The following is a 17,590-nucleotide window of genomic DNA, read 5'->3' as shown; positions in this document are numbered from 1 at the left end:
CTTTGCAGACGTGTTGTAGATGTGTTCGTGTTAAACTTACAACAATGAGTTCCCAGTGCAGGAGGCAGATCATGGGCACTCTCACCAGGCTCATAAATAACTGCAAAAGCCAGTAGAACCAGATCACGTCCTGTGGAGTCATTATGGCAATTGCATAGGGTTTTTTCCAGGAAATACAATAGACAGTAAAAATATAGATAACATGTTAGACGTCTCCAGGGAAGATGAGTAGAGTTTGAGAAGGAGTCAGATATCTGGTGGTTTGTCATAAAAGCCAGAACACAATAACTGCATTTAAAACAAAGTTAAATCTCATCCAACTGCATGCATCAATCTTACCAGGAAAACATCAATCTGTTTAATGACCAACATTCATAATACGAAGCAAAACAAGAAAGCAGAATAATTCCGCACGCTCTGATGTTGCCTAACAACTTCAAAAGCACCATCAGCACACCTTGCCGTTGTGACTAGGTATTTTCAACCAGGCACCTCGGGATAAGCTGCGTGCGCCACATGAATCAGCCCAAAACAAAGCACTGCCTGTGCCTCACACAATAAAAGAATAACTTGTACTATGCCAAAGAATTTAATGAGCTATGACTCCAAATCCCCGACAGGGAATAACTCGACTTTATTGTTTATCCACAGCACTGTCTAAGCCTCTCTGCGAATGCTTTACACAAACACCATCGCTCAGGTGGAAGAACCGCACGCGGCTGAGCCACTAACTGTGCCTCCTTCACAAAATCACAGGCTTCTGGCCAAATGCAATTATTCAAATATTTGCCCTGCCTTAGGCCTTATGTAAGCAAATTATCAGCTTATATGTACACTTGACTTTATGCAATTAAGCTTCCTTTGAATACCTAATTTTTGTGAAAGCTAATTACCATACTTATTGCTACTTGAGATTAGAAAGGGAATCTATAAAAAAGTTTTGTGTTGCTGTATCTCTATAACTAAAATATCTTCCAGAAATAAATTAGCATAACAGTTTCTAGCTCAAATATAATCATCTTATTTTGTGCCCACAAATATATTTATTATTCAGCTTGAAGCATCACACGGTTGGTTTTGTCATTTACACCACGATAGTGAGGCAGCCATGGATCAGAACCACACTAAGCCATGTGCTGAGACAGCACAAAACAAAAGTGACATAAGCTTTACAGCGTGATAGTTTGTCTACACTTAAAAGATGCATTATTTGGCATTCTGTTAAATCCCCTTTTGTTTGCCTACACAATTCTTTCGCTGGCATAAGTTACATTAATTCAGCTGAAAGGTACCAGCATCACTTGTTACCCATATGCCGCTGCTTGCTACCATAAATACACAGTTGCTTCTTAACTCCCAGTGCTTTATACTGGGAGAACTTTTAAGCCTAGACCATGCTTAAGTATTTCTTTATTTATCAGTCACAGTGTCCACAGCACATTAACACCCAACTGTTTCAGAAACATGGACATTATTATGCTCACATATTGCTTCAGAGCAACAAGCTATTATTATCCCTACTCTTCATCTGGGAAAAAGACTCAGAGAATGATTTTTCCCTCTGTGACAGAGTAGTAAACAGGACTAAATATACAAAGCAGTAAATATAAATGTCAGAAGTAGCGAAGTCCAATGCTTCAATTGCATGGTCAGTGGTTGCCCACAAAAGCAACCATAAACTGCACCATTGTGGTGACAGCACCACGGTGACGGAGGTGACAAGTGAAATCAGTCAGCATCTGATGGGAAGTGAAAAGGGATACTGTAGCCAAGTTTATCTCTCTATTTTTATAAAGACACCCATAATACAGTTAAAAACCATGCAGAATAATCAAGTGGGGTTTTTTAAAAACCATGTCCAACTCTAAATTTTCTAACAGAAAAGCCTTGAAGGAAATAGAGATGGACTGGTGCTTTTCTTAAGTGCTCTGTTTCATTTTTACGTTGCTACAGAGCTTCTCTGAACTCAGAGAACAGCAGCCTGGATTGCAGAAGCATTTTCCATACCTGACTAAACGCGACCCTCCCTCCTTGCAGGCTGGAAGGGACACCAGCTGGGGTAAGACATCGATATGGCTGGCTGTAAAACCTGCGGATGACACCTAGTTTCTGCAAACAGAAGCAGGGCGTACCTGAGGAGACACCCTCGGGAAAGGTGTAAGGGGATGACAGAGCCTGGCAAGGGGGGGTTTGCTCCCGGCACAGCAGCAGCGCTGTCAGCATCGGTTGAGGTGACTTCAGGAGCAGAGAGCAGGGGGAGAGCATGACCTTGCAGCAGAAGGTGAGTTAAACAAGATCAGCTCAGGTGCTGTTCACAGGGAAGTGAGAACGGCTGAAAGCAAAATGTCTTCAGCAATTTGCAACTGCTCAAAAATTTAAAACATGGATTGTAATAGGAATGAATATGTGAATGTAAATAACAAAGTGAAGCATATTTAGCTGTAAATTAGCTTTCAGTATTTGCACTGTACTATCCAGCTAGATAGTTTATTACTAAGCATGTAGCAGATTTAATACTGCTTTTTTTTTTGGCAAAGAACACACCCCAACTCAAACAAGAAAAGTACTGGAGCAGCCAGTAGCATAGAGGCTGACAGCACCCTCAAACTTGCAGACTCAGCACAGGGCCAAGGAGACATGCCCATCTGCTCAGCACCCACAGACAGAAATCATTTGTCATTTTTGCAGTGGGACAAGCACATTTTCCTCTTTGAAATGAGTGAGCAGTATTTACTGAGTTCATCAGAAAGAGCCAGAGAAGACAGTGATGGTGCAAGCGTCCGAGCACCAGAAGTGCTTATATTCTCCCAAAAGCCCGTTTCAAAAGTGGTGGCATCCTGCTGGGTTCTGTTCTTGACCATGCCTGTACAAACCTCGACTGCCAGGCAGTAAGTCCTTGCAGAATAAGGACTTCATGTGTTTTTTCAGATTCTGAACTGCAGGGGGGAGATCCTGTCACCTGAAATGCAGCATGAATAATTTGTAGGGGAAGTTCCTCTCCCTGTGCGCTTTGGTGCACAATGAAACTGGACAGTATTTGTTCAATGCTCTGCCATGGTTTCTCATGCCAAAAGTTACTTAGAATGAATTAGCAGCCAGGTACCTCTGATTTCTTCCCTAGTAACAATCCAAAGCAGAGATAATTAATGAAAACAGGGGGTCATTTTAATTAGACATTGTTTTACCTACAAGGGAGTTCAACTTTAAAAAAAATGAGAAAAATGTACCAAGTTACATTGTCTTCAGACCAACACAGACTGAAACCTTATGGACTCCCTGCTCACTGTAGCTAGGTTTCAGAAAAAGCATCCCTTTTTGTTTAAGATTCGAGCTTTGTCTTCTGCAAACTCTAGGAAGACTTCAGAGAATTGACATCCATCCCTTTGTGTTACGTTTTAATATTTAAGGAGCCCTGATGCAAAAAGGATTAAAGCTCAGAGCAGTTCCAGAATGAAGAACCCTATTTGGTCCCATGTAGGTAGTCCAAAGCTTTGGACTGCATTGTCTCCAATGACAATATGATGACAGAGTATCAATTATTATAGGGTAAGCTGAGGATGCAGGGGGAACTGAAAAAAAAAAATAGTTTAAGTAATTAAATACTAGATTGAAAATTAAAACCTACAACAATTACCTAGTAATGAAATGTTTCTAATGAATTACCTTGTAAGTCTATAAAGATTTTTGTGAACCTCCTAGGTATAATTCATATTACCAGTGTTATTTTTATAGTAACTCATTTATCTCCATAAATGAGTCTCAAACCATTTGAAAACCGTGCTTACCTTAACCTCTTAACCGCGTGGGTAGACAAGCCTATTTTAGAGGAAACTGAGGCACAGGAAAGGTCCAAGAGCTTTATGATTCAAGATTTGAGTTGTCCATACAGACAGCAGTTTGTGGAGTTTGTAAGATTTACTACTAAGTTATTTACACAGCAAAACAGTGCATGTCTCCACAGACCTGGAAGCAGAGCCTGCTGTTTATGAGAGAGAAACTCTAAAAAGGCACAAAACTGCACAAATTTAAAAATCTCAAATTGCATCCAAGCTACAGACCTGGAACCGTTTGGAGAATATCACATCTAACAAAGTGACCACGAGCAATCGTAAATGGAAGAGGTGCGAAATACCTAAACAAGATTTTGTATAAATTTGGGCAGAGGTAATAGACATGTTGCTATTTGTAGACCCCAATTTGTGTGAACAGTGAAAGAAATCCTTGAGACGCGGACACTCGAGCTGCTGGCCATCTGCGGTGCATTAAGAGAAAATTACCATTACTTCCCCACATCCCTTTCCCCTCCCCACTCAGTTTTATGACAGCAGCCTTGTGAAGCCTGTCCTGTTCCTTCAGAGCTCTAAAAGTCTGAAGATCAGCCAAAAATTCCAATAAAAGCAACTGAAATAACTAGGAGTACTCAAACAGATTTCAGTGGGGTTGTTTATGTGGAAAATATCTTTTCACCAGAAGAGGAGTTAAAAAGTACAGTTGGTGATTCTGGCTTTTTTTTTTTTAAAAAAAAAAAGGAGCAACAGGAGACTAGACTAACTCAGCACCGCCTGATCTGCACACACTGAAGTTCGCAATACAAACACCACCCTCCCGCTTCTTCTCTGGGTTATATTTCTCTTTAAATAAGAACACTGGTGATAAAAGCTGGTTTAGTCTATGCTTTGTTGGGGAAAAACCTTGCACAAAGGAAGGAACTTGTCCTTCGTATGATGGTGAACACCAGGCACGTGTACAGCCCCAAACCTCCTCCTGTACAAAGGACCCAGCCCTGAGCCTGGCCACTGCCCCGTTCCTAGGGGAATCCAGAGGGGCTGAAGTCTGTCTTCAAAAAACAAAAAAACAAACCACTACTGCCTTCAGAGAGCTCTCACTGTGGCCCACCATGAGGCTACCGAAGCCAAGGTCTTATCCCATAGCTCCAGGGGACTGGTCGTTCTGACTTATGTGCTTTTTTAATTGGTTTTCTAAATGTCAACTTGGTTCAGGATAAGAAATTCAGCATCTCAGCAGCAGTCTGTTTCATATTTATCATAAAAGTACTTGCAGCACTCCAGCAGGGCAAGATTTAATACCAGCCCAGGAAGGCACACATCTGAAACTCCTGGATGGCCCCCCCTCCTGTACCGCACACATCCTGCCCATCCACACACCCCTCTCCAATCGCAGCCCCTGCCAGCAGATAGCCATCCCTCGCTGGGAGGATCCATTCCCATCCTGGCACCGGCTTAGATTCTCTGCAAGCGCTTCTGCGGCCACTGGTGACCCAGCACACCCACCTCTCCACCACCCCCCACTCAATCAGACTTTCTGGGAGATGTTTAGTCTCCTTTTGCCAAGCAAGTTGTTAGAGTAGTTTAACTTACTGATAGCTTCCTTAGGGAATAATTTCCTGATAAAAAAAAAGAGGTTCTAGAAAATTTTAGGAGGCATCTGTTAACTAGTTGTGGCAGGGATCTTTTCTTTTTCTCTTAATGTGCAGATTTTTCAGGAAAATGTATTTCATATCAAATCACAAGAGATACAATTTCTGTGATTTCCCTGGAGAAAGAGCAGGTGCTAATCTAACAACGGATATCATACTGAGCCGTGCGAATTCACATCCATTCATGAATTTGCATAGGGTAACTGTGAGTATTGGTGAATAACAATGAGAAAATTTGTTTCTAAAAAGTAGAATTAAAAGGGCTCAAATGCTGTCTCAGTAGACAAGAGCCTTCTATATCCTGCAGCACAGCTAATTTGAAGCAACGTGAGTAGCATTGAACCATATTTTGTAATTATGGACAAACGGAATTTGTAATTGCATTTAGTTGCCAGCAATATGCCCAGCCCCCTTCATATTAGTTCAAGACTAATTAATGCAAAATTATTATTGATATTACTTTTATGCAGTGTAACTCATCCTTCTAGACATCAAGCATTCACCTATTTCAGCTGCATCTTTGGAAGTTCAGTTCCATCCTTGGAAGAGCTTGACTCCAGATTCACTTCTCCATCCGAAGGCACGCGCATGCACACAAACAAGAAAGCACAGGTGACACTGGTTTATAGCAAAGGAACTAAAGAATAAAAAAGTTCCAGAACAATGTGAGTTATGTTCTTTAGACTTATACAACACACCAAGAATTTTATAGGCATCTGGTCTCAAACAACTCTAATGCAGGATATCCATAAAAACGGCAAGTTCAGTTTCACTGACACATCACGTCACGTACAGAAGAGAACTAAAAAGTCAGAGTAAGCTCATTTATGACACCTGTAGAATAATCCCTTTTTCTTTGCAATTACTTTTCAAATAAAACCTCTTATAAGAGATACTAGTTATTTTTTTTTGCTTCTGCATGATTTTCCATTCTGTAACTTATTTATAACTAAAAGCTTCCTATGTGAAATGCCAAGAGATAATTTGTTCTTTCAGAAGGACTTTAAAGAACTATCACAATAAATCAACGAAAGGGTCAGTCCAAACACAAGCAGAGAAGGGATGGATAGTCTATATGAAACAGCAGTGAACTGTAAAAATCAGAATTAGGGCACTGAGCTGTTTGTCAAGCACGTGAAAGCGATAGCAGGTCAAGCAAGAAATTCTATATACACACAACGATTCAAAAAACCCTCGTAGCAGGCTTCGTCTTGCGACAGAGGTTACAGAAAATACATCCCCTACCCTTTTAAATCCAGATGAGAGCCAGAATTCATGGGTTACTCCAGCAATAGCTCCCAAGCACCGGCTATGGGCAGCAGCTGACACCCATGTTGCTCCTCCAAGCTCTCAGCTCAAACATGGGTTCACAGGGAGATCTGCTGCATACTGCAAACACGGCTTTCTGCACTGTGGCAGAAAAACCAAACCCATACCTAGTAAGCCAACTGTATATTTTAGAATACCTTTGGGAAAATTTATCTATTGCTTTACCACAACCTGCGCAGGAATTCATTTCTCATCAAATTTCCCGATGTCACAAGAATTACAGGGTGACAGACCCCACACAAGTCGGAGCCTCACAGCGTGGGGGGTTGCATAGCCTCTTTAATCAAGTTCCAAGAAATAGGGGGTACATCCACATGTAGCGTTATTATCATCTGTATTGCAGTAGCACTAAAAGACCACAATTTAAATCAAAGATCTATTGTTGGAGACTTGATAGGTATCTCTGTATCCATATTACAAGGGGAAAAAAAAAAAAGTATTTCAAGGAGTTTGCAACCCAAATGTACAAATAAAGAAAATAGCAGCATCCATCTCACAAAGTCTAAAGAAAAAGGTACAGGAAAGTTAAGACCTCAGCATGCAGTTTGCTGGATTTCGCCTTAAACGCTCTGACCAGTTCACAGGGAAAGACCGACACACAGCTGGAGACAAAACCTCGCTCTTCCCAATCTAGTGCTCCAGATGCAGAGCAACAGATGATGCTTTGCTGGAGGATATGGAAAGCCCCAAAGAGTTATGAACAAGAGAAGTTTAAATTCCCTTCCTAACTTGCAATCCACAATATTCCATTGAGTGGAAATTAAGCAAAACACCTTCTCCCATTCCTCTTTCAAAGTATTTTCCAATATAGACATGAAAAGTAATTTATTCTGATCTCCAGGAGCTGCACAAACTGCACCTTCTCCATAGCACACAACCACTTTATTTCCTTTGGTATTTTTATTTTTCCAGACAATCTTTTGAAACCTACAGCAAACCAATAAAAAAAAAAAGCACAGTCAGTTCAAAGAAGCAGGGATTGACTTGTGCCAGTCCTGATGCAAACCTTTACTTCAAGGCAATTCCCCACGATGGTCACCCAGAAGGGCCCCAAAATGGGAAACCCGCTTGCTGAGGGGCTGGTTCAGGGAAGGACTGAGGGAGTTAATGCGTTCGGAGCCACGCAGCTGTGATGAACCGCACAGTTAGTGTATGGGCTGCTTTCAAACTCATTGCAAGATCTTGCTTAATAATACTCAGTATTTAGAGAGAGTTATTGAGCCAAGAACCTGGACGTGCTGCCATATCACAGGTAGCAGTTCCCTATAGCGCTCAACATCCCTGTAAAGCTGCTATACACTGTTATACTCTTTCCACAGATGAATTCATCAAGAACCAATTAAGCAATTTACCCAGGAGCTTACCGAGGCAGAGGTGCATTCAGATCTTGAGTCAGGAATTTGCCTCACATGGCTTAACCTCACAGGTTTTCACCAGCATCTTCACGCAGCCACAGCAAGGTCTTGGCATCAGGCTGGTGGATGCTGGAAAACACCACGGCCTCGCCCGAGCGGGGTGAAAGCAGGCAGCAAGGCTGAGCAAACCAACAAGCAAACCAGATAAACTGTGCCCTCAGTTCACATCTATCCATTGAGCTCGGTCACAGACAGTTAGCTGCTGTAACATGACTCGTTCCAGTGACCGAGCATTTCTGAGCAGAACGTCACGAGTGCTGGAGCAGCCGGGTACGCGGGTCCCTCCCTGGCTGAGGGGCTGCGTGCCAGCTTGTCAAGCTCGTGTCTCCGTGCTTGGGCTGGCAGGAACAGCGATGCCAACGTTAGACAGCCAAGGGAAGAACGGGCTGTAGGAAATCGCTACAGTAATCCGGGAAACCAGTTCTCTCCGTTACAATCGCATGTAGAAGGATGCAGCACATACATACTGAGTGTTTTCCAGGGATCGTACTTCTGCCGAGAGAGAACGTGTGCACTGGCTTAGCCCAGGTTCACAAATCACACCTGAATAGCAGATCTTACTGATCACAAGATCTTAAGATGAAGAAAATTCACTCAATGGACATCAGAAGCATTCACCATTTGCCAAAGACGTTTCACATCACATAGGATGGAACCACAATTAACTACTTGGCTAGTCCCTCCCACATGATTTTCTCATCATTTCAATAAAACCCATAATTTTTCCCTCTAAGTCAGTCCGGGGCTAGTCTATTAGTTTATTTTGATCCGCTTGCAAATATAGAAACCCAGTGAAAATAGAAGTGCTATGAGAATTTATTACTTGAGGAAACTATGTAAATGAGCACACACATATGCATATATACAGTCTTTAAATTATTCTCCCTGCCATCTGTGGCAATGACTTTACGATGGCGCATTTTGAACAGGTTACAGATTTATACGGACTTTCTGCTTAACATTTCAGATCTATTCTCTTAAACAGAGTTTTCTTTCTGTGGCAGCAATACCACATTGCTATCACATGGGGGTTTGCTCTTCACATTTAGCACTTTTCACATCCCTTGATGCAAATGAGAAAGAAGTGGCAAGAATAATGGAGGATTCACAGGCACTTACTACTGTCAAAAAAAAAAATAAAAAGGCTTATTCTATTGCCACAGGACCCTCCACCCCCAAATCCTAGAGATCATAGGGGATGTCAGATTGCTTTACGTTGTACCACATGCAACCCCAAACCAGCCCGCACGCAGAATAAAAGATAATGCCAGGTGAGAGTACCGCGAAGCCTCCCAGAAAGGATCGCTCCGGAGAAGTATGAGAAGATTCACAGGCACGTACAAAGCACATGGACAATTCAGGAAAGTCACAATTCTTCACGTGTAAAGGCATCTCTGCTATTGCCTGTTCAGAAAGCTTCCATTTGTTTTTAAGAAACTGAAAAAGATTTAATTGGTTCAGAACACAGGATACTTTATTCAATTTCTTTACGCATACACAAGCAAAAGCATTTTGCCTTTTCTGAGAATCGTAAGACAAATGTAAATCACTCCACAAAAATTCATTCTAATCCTCCATAGTTTTCAGATTATCCCATATTATTTCTTTTCAAAGTTCTTGAGAGAAAGTACCACGTACTATTTAAACATGCATAATTCAACAATAGCTCTAGATGTTTAACAGAATCTTTTATTTCATTCTTTACTCACAATTAGACTTCATACTTATTACCGTAGCCCTTAATTATGAACATAGTTTGACTACATACCTGAAAGGATTTCAGAGACATTTTATCTCCTGATGCAGACCCTGAAAAAAATCCATAATTACTTGTCATTCAAAGAAAATTAAAAATCATTTGGGGAAAGATACGAATTGAATTGCAATTAATCTCAAGAATTTTAACATTGTGAGGAAGAGCCCTGTGTACCTGTATCTCAAGGGGCCTTCACCAGACAGATGAAGGACAGCCACCCCTCCGTCGGTCCCCCGGTGTTGACTAACAGACAGGGACTGAACCCGCCCCACTCTTCGGGAGGAGGAGGACATGAGCTGCATCACCAGGGTGTTTGACTTCACTGCAACCCAGAGCACGTCATAAGTCTTATATATCATGGATTGGTTACAGGGATTTAGAAGTTAATTGTTACCCTCATATAGACCCCCATATGGCCTGTACCTAATCGTGCTGCAATTCCCTTCCTACCCGCTCTTTTTTTTTTTCCTTTTTTAATTTTTTTTAGATTATTCTCCCACAGCAGGAGCAGCAGGTCCGAGCCCTGGAGCTTGGCCAGCTCAGCATTACATAAATACTCGGACAGAGCTGCTCTTCACATGCAGAAGCCTGAGAGACATCAGTAGCTCACGAATGACAGAAATTATTTTGGACTAAAAAAATGACAACACTGACCAGGCACCAGGAATCTGCACGCCGATTGTAATGAAGCTGTTATCATTTTACATAAAAAATGGGGGGGGGGGGGGGAAGTTCCTGGGTAATATTTTATTCTCCCCGCAGGTTTAGGATCTCCACAGCGAGGGGAAGACGATCCTGCTGCGACCAGCAGGGCAGGGCTCAAAGGGCATCAGGCACCCGGCCAGCAGAAAGTCAGCAGAGCAGGAGTATGGTCTGTTGGAATTCCGAGAAAAATGCCAGCATCTTCCCCTGCAGAGGGTATAACACGATGAGGGGCCCCAATGGGTCTCGGTAAGGAAACCCAAACACGTACAAAGACCTTTCTAGTAGAACAGAGGGTGGGAAAAAGATATTTGAAAAGATTTGTAGAAATGGAACAGACATGTCCAAGCCATGATGGTACTTCATGCTCGAGACCTACCTAAGGAAACCCACCCACCCCCACAGCAGCTCTCCAAAGAGCAAACAGGTCTGGTCTGAGCCCTGCGCGTGCACAAGGCTTCCACAATACACCGCTACATCCTGCGGCCTCTGCACAGGTTGGAGTTCACTAGACTGACCTTTTGGCTGCCTTCGGACTATACAGCAATATGACTATTATCTTGACTACAAGTCAGGAGCCTTCTAATCCAATTCACTCCAGTTCATTAGGAAATCGCCCCTTAACGAACTCCCTGCTCTCACACAGCGTGCCCTTGGTTTGGGTTAACACAGCCAAATGGCGAACAGATAGCTGCAGACCTTCTGTGCAGAGAACGTCACTGCAGCCTGACCCAGACGAGAGAGCCGGGCAGGCTGGTGGTAAATATTTCAGATTTGTTTTGTACTTCCTCTAAAACACAAGAGAGCTCACACATGCACTCGTTACATTTTCTTAACGAGCTTCACTTCAAGCTTCCTCTCAGCTTCAGCAAACCAATATATAAGATTTCCTACAATAAAAGCTAAATGAAGTTGTTATCTGCTTGTAGATGCTCTAGCAGCCAATAAAAGTAATGAATTAATATATGTAGTAGCCACTCATCCCAGCACCTCTCGACTGACAAAATCCTTCTGGAAGCCCCAGAGCACTGACTATCATTTCCCTGGTGTCACCGGCACAGAACTGTATGCATGGCAAAACTAATTCATGCTGAAGCACGTAGCTTTTCAGGCATGTCAGGGGAACCTTCTCATATTAATCAAAAAACCCAACCAAAAAACCCAGCTTTAATGCCTGTCTACATTTCTTCTTTCTTTAAAGGTTAAATCCAGAAGAAACTATGGTTAGGGTTGGGTTTTTTCCCCTCATAGGCTATCCAGCCCTGTAATCCATAAGATTTTCCTGTCAGAAGTTACTCAGAAGTAATAAGGAAAGATTGATTTTCACAGGGAAATATTTTTATAATTGAAGCTGAAGTCGTCTATGTTTTTAATGAAAGTGTTTATGTTTAAAGTCATTTTAATACATTTACTGTTTATAGGAAACAGAAGAAACATCTAGTGTAAGGCACCCAAAGATTACAGAAATGCATGACATCGCGTTGCCTCTGTGATCTCAGCTCCACCATCTTGGCATCTTCTTTATTTACGTACCTTTAATTACATCACCAGCATTTTCCCCATGTGCTTCTGCCTCCCTGTGCACATATGATGAATCCTTTTTACTTAATGAGCATATGGTTTAATATTTTGGGTTTGCCTCATTTTTCAGTGTGTGTCTGAGGCCTTATCTCCCGCCTACTGTCCAAACACTGCTCTGAATAAAGAATTTTTCATTTCCTTTGGGCTTTTCTCTGCTGTTTGTCACTATCTGAACGCTTCACAACATTAATTAAACTGACAAGGTAAGGCAGCAGCATTATCTCCATTTTACACACGGGGTACTGAGGCACAGAGAAGTTAAAGTCAAAAGTAAAGCTAGCCATAACCTTCACAAAAAAATATCCTTGTTGAAATACAAGCTACAAAAGCAAGCATTGCCTTTAAATGAAAGCGTTTAACGAAGACCTGAACAAGAACTGGAGCTTCTGGGTGAGTGAAGTACAGAGTAAAAAGCCAGTCATTTCAGCCTGAAATCAGGAAATGGCATTTCCATTTAACAAACCTCTTTGAAAGTTTGAATTTACAGTTCCAGCTTGAAAACTTTGAGAGTTACAAACTTGTAAGGGTTTTTTTGGTTCAATTGCAGTTAAAAATAGCCACTCATCTTGGATGTTCAATGTCGGGCTTAGCTACACAAATGCCTTAAAGGAGTTAAAGCGAAGCAGCCCGAAGGCAGCGTTAAGGGATCTACAGTAAAGGTTTCTAACCCCAGCGTTGATAAAGACGCAAACTTCACCCGCGGATAACCAAGGGATCAGTTTAGCAGGGACCCGTTTCCCTCTGCGCCTCTGGAGCGGTGCAAGCAAACAGCTCCGGTTCAGAGCACCGATGCTTGGGAGGGATCTCCACCCTCCACTCCACTGTTCAGCTTTTCAATACTTTTCATTACCAGAAAAATAATTTTTAAAAAAGTCCAATTTAACCTTTGTCACCCCGGAGCGATTGAAAGAACGGCAGGCACATCACCTGACAGGTCTGTGTCAGACCCAAATGTTATTGGCAAAGTAAAGGCAATTTTATGTGCAAATTGCAGATTTTCAGAAGCTGGCATCTTCACCTGATGTGGGCAAGAACTGCTCGGAGAATTACCTGTAGGACCCAGACAGATCGAGCCAAATACGACTCCTGAAGGCAGTCTGCATTTTGCAGCTATAAACAGACGCTGAGTGTTATTACAAATTACCTGAATCTGTTACCAAATACAGTTCTGGTCCTTCTTGATGCAGCGTGTGCCTACTCACACAAAATAATCATTGAAACAGATGAAACTAATAAAAGTCACTCAAATTAGGGGTAAATATAGGTGTCTGATTGTGTTTATGCAAGTGAGAGGTATTTCTGAACGCTCTGGAAACTGTGACAAGACAGAGTTACGTGACTTTGTCCAGGTATGAGCCTGGGTCTGATCTTTCGAAAATACAGTTTCTCAAGGTATTTTATAGATGTCAAAAGCCAAAATTCTCAAAAATAAACGACAAAATATAAGAGGCAAAATCCTTAAAATGCTTGCAGAAAGTGATGATTTAAGGACTTAAATTGCCAAAGAAATGTTGTAACAATTTCTCTGAAAATATTTTTACCTTATTGTCCATAGCCTCCTAATCACTTCCAGAATCCTCCTCTTCTTTCTCTCTCTACAAACTGCTGTTAAAAAGTACCAAGTTACTGATTACAAGAACACGCCTCTACTAAATCCCTTAGCAGCGTGTCAAGTGCACAAATATTTTAACAGCTAATGGCAAATTCCACCGCGAATAAATATATATATTTATTCATTTCAATCATTCAGGCCAGGGAGGTATGAATAAGGGCACTATCATTTGGGGCTGTAATTAATCATCCTGGACACTTCATTGTCAGTGGACATAAATCAGGAAGCAAACGTTTCTCCTATCAGAGCGGTATGTAACCGGCATTAACCCAGTGACAAAATCTAATGCTTGTCAGTAACTGATATGTTTTATCTACCTCCGACACCCAAGATGCAGGGCTGTTTCACACAAGTGCCCTCCACCTCTGAATTTATTTTCTGGATGTAGAGCACATCCTTTAAAAACATTATCAGAGTGTAAGAACGAGGCTGAAGAAAGAGGTTGCCAAACGCCAAGATAAAGTTTCTGAAAGCAAAAGAAAAAAAATCTTATGCATCAGTACAATTAAGACATAATAAATACACGTTAAAGATAGGATGAGACAACTGTCCATTTGCAGGACTGCATAAGACGATCTCTAAACTGTAAAGCAGCTCTTCCAGCCACCAGTTTAGCTCCAGGTATGTCTGTGTTCAATATCCACCAGGTCCTTAAGAGAAACAGGCTGACTTTATAGCCCAGTAGTTAATTCCTTACAAAGGTGGTGGAGATGGTGAAGCCAACAGAAAGGAGGAGCGTGAGTCTCTGTCTCACCACAGCACCAGTCTCTCCAGCTCACACGGGACCTGACACTTCATCCTGAAGCAGAAAAACTGCAAAATTCTGTACTTTGGATGCTTCCCCACATCCTTCTATAACTCTATTTCCCATTAGAGCTGTCTTCTAGAAGAGAGGCAACCCCCCACCCCCCATCTGATTGCACATGTGGGAAAGGGTCGCAGAGGTTGGAAACTCCAGGCTCAGAGCAGCGTTTCCCCAGCTTCACGCCCGCGTGCACTCGGGGCAGACGCACGTACGTGTGCTCTAGGTCTGGTCTTTGCAGTTACTCTGGGGGCACAACAAGAGAAGTAGAAGTAACGCTTCCCTGAAAGTGTTGTTACCACAGATCAGCTACAAGGAGAACGTGTTCAGGAGACCTGTGCTGACGGCGGCAGCTCCGGCGCGGTCCCTGTAGAGGGGGTGCCCGTGCCGGGTCCCCATCAGCTTCCTCAGCAGAGCACCCCTGCCACCCCGCCACCGAGACTGTGACCTCTTTGGCCAACACAGCTGTATCCCCCGGCACTGGGAGGTGAAAGGCTACATCTTCCCAGGACAGGCACGAGGATGAGGCACCTTATCACTGCGCGGAGCCATCCTACATGAATCTTACAGAACTGGTGAACTGAATTCAATTTACTGGCCACAGAGACTTAAAATTGTTAAAATACGATGAGGTGTTTAGAGAGAGAATTTAAAATACAATTCACTTCAGTTCTTAGTTAAATAAAGCAGAGAAGACTACAATCACCATATAATGTCTTTTTTTTAAAAAACACAGTCTCAGCCCTGCCAAGGCGCTGAGCTGCAGGGCTCAGGTACTCCAGTTCACAGCAGGGGTAAGCACCATTCTCCTGGTATGACATTGCCTATACATCACCCTCAGTCACCACAAAATTATGGAATATGAACAACCGAGACTCCAAATCTTCCCTCCTTCAAAAGATTATTTAAGAATGTAGATATACAGGAGCATTTGTTATCTTTAATGTTTACTCAAAGCCACTGCAAACACACTAGAAGACACCTATCCAAAACATCCACGCGTAACCAGGCTTATGAGACCTGCATTTGGAGAGAAGCAAATCTCACACAAACAGCTTATCTGAAACCAATTCAAAAGCTTGAGCTACTTAAAAAATATTGTTAGAATCTGGAAATAACTGTCAACATCACACGTGACAGTTCTTCCATCTCCAGCTAACACCACACGCTTCTGCCACTACTCAAAGCAGCTCCTACCAGTAATACTAACAGTCATTAAAACACAAATTACTTGGGTATTACTCTTAACTGCAGTTCAAAGCTGGACCAGGTTTAGGACTGATACTAGTATCTAAAGCACCCAAGAGAGATAACTGTAGCAACAGCCATCTCGAGAAAAATCAGACTCTTTTGAGCTTTTTGAAAGGCCAAGATGAACACAGTCAAGCTTATCTGCTCTGAAATAAAACATGGTCATGAACACAACTCATCGCCTGAGATTAAACATAGTTCAAGACTCTTAAAGACAGCATCAATTCTTTGGCTTTTAAATATTTGAGATCTCAACACTTAAATTCTGCCAGGAAAGACTCAAACCATAACTTATCTCTTAGCCTACTTATTCTCAGACTACAAATTTTATATCCAAAAATCAAACCTAAATATACTGATTGCAATCTACCACAGGAAAAAATAGTAAAATTTCTTATTTAATCACACAATTCTATCAACAATATGCAGAGCAGAAAAATAGAGTACAGACAGTAAGATCGTTGTACATATAAGTGCTAAGGTGGACTTTTGCCCACAGGCAATAACTATAAATCCAGGTCTGAGATAATCCATCTGTAAAATACCAAGCATATAACACATGCTTTCAGCCTTTGATGGAAGCATTCATCTCCAAAGCACAATTTACATTTAAATTCATATTGCAGGGAATCAAATACTAAAAATAAGTATCAAGGTTTTCTTCTTCACTGAATTGTTCCTTAATTAGATTCAAGTGTTTTGTCTAACCATTTCATACTGTTACTGCTTTCTGAAAATTACAAAAATTTCTTTAATTATTCATGACATCTAACTACTGAGAAGTGCCTCACATGGTTTTTCTTAAGAAAATAAGAACCGGCTGTTTACATATAGCTGCTGGGACACAGAAAATAAAAGGAAAGAAATTCCTACTGATGCAGTAAGTACCAGATAGGTCTGATGAAACCCAGAAAAAACATATGCACCCTACATCATATATCACTCTCCTGGCCTTCTCCCCACTCCAGAGAGAAGAGAGCACTGGGGACCCTCCTCCATGGGAATGTGGTGCTGGGGGCAGTGACCCATCTGCCTTTGGCCAGTCACACTTCTCTTAACATCAACCCTCATAATTTCTTTGACTTACAAACCCAGACACTCCTTACGCCTTACAGAGAATAACGACAACATTTAAGAACTTTCTGACCACCTAAATGAAAAAAAGCTTCTTCAGCAACAAAGCAGGGTTTCCCAAAAGGGAATACCTTTTAAGTAAACTACATAACTAAAGAGTTTGAAGACAGTCAACAACCTGGCTAACCCTGGCAGCTGGAAAGAGCAGCACGAGAAGCACGCATCGTTGGCTGGGAGGGAGCCTGAGCACAACCATCACGGAGAAGCAGAGGTGCTGCTCAGCGTGCCTTCCCAAGACAAGTCCCGACAGACAAAGCACACACCCAGAGCACTCATGACCTTGAACTACTGCATGGTCCAAGCCACCAAGTTTCAAAGCATTTTTGCCAGAGCAGGTAGGGAACAGGTGTCTATTTTATTCTGTCCTTTGATGGCTGCTCGGACAAAAGATAGGCATTGCCACGGGCTGTTATATACGCACACTGAACAAATCAACATGTATAAGCGGTACAGAAAACTGTACAGTGCTTCCCTAGCAATATTTTGGTTTGTTCTGGCAAAATGTATTGTAAGAACAAAGTTAGTCACTTAACTTCTTTGCAGTTAAAACATTAGTAATAAGATTTCACAC

The sequence above is a fragment of the Balearica regulorum genome, chromosome 10 (assembly GCF_011004875.1).
Source record: "Balearica regulorum gibbericeps isolate bBalReg1 chromosome 10, bBalReg1.pri, whole genome shotgun sequence".
Taxonomy (NCBI): Eukaryota; Metazoa; Chordata; class Aves; order Gruiformes; family Gruidae; genus Balearica; species Balearica regulorum.
Note: the sequence above shows the minus strand (reverse complement) of the source record.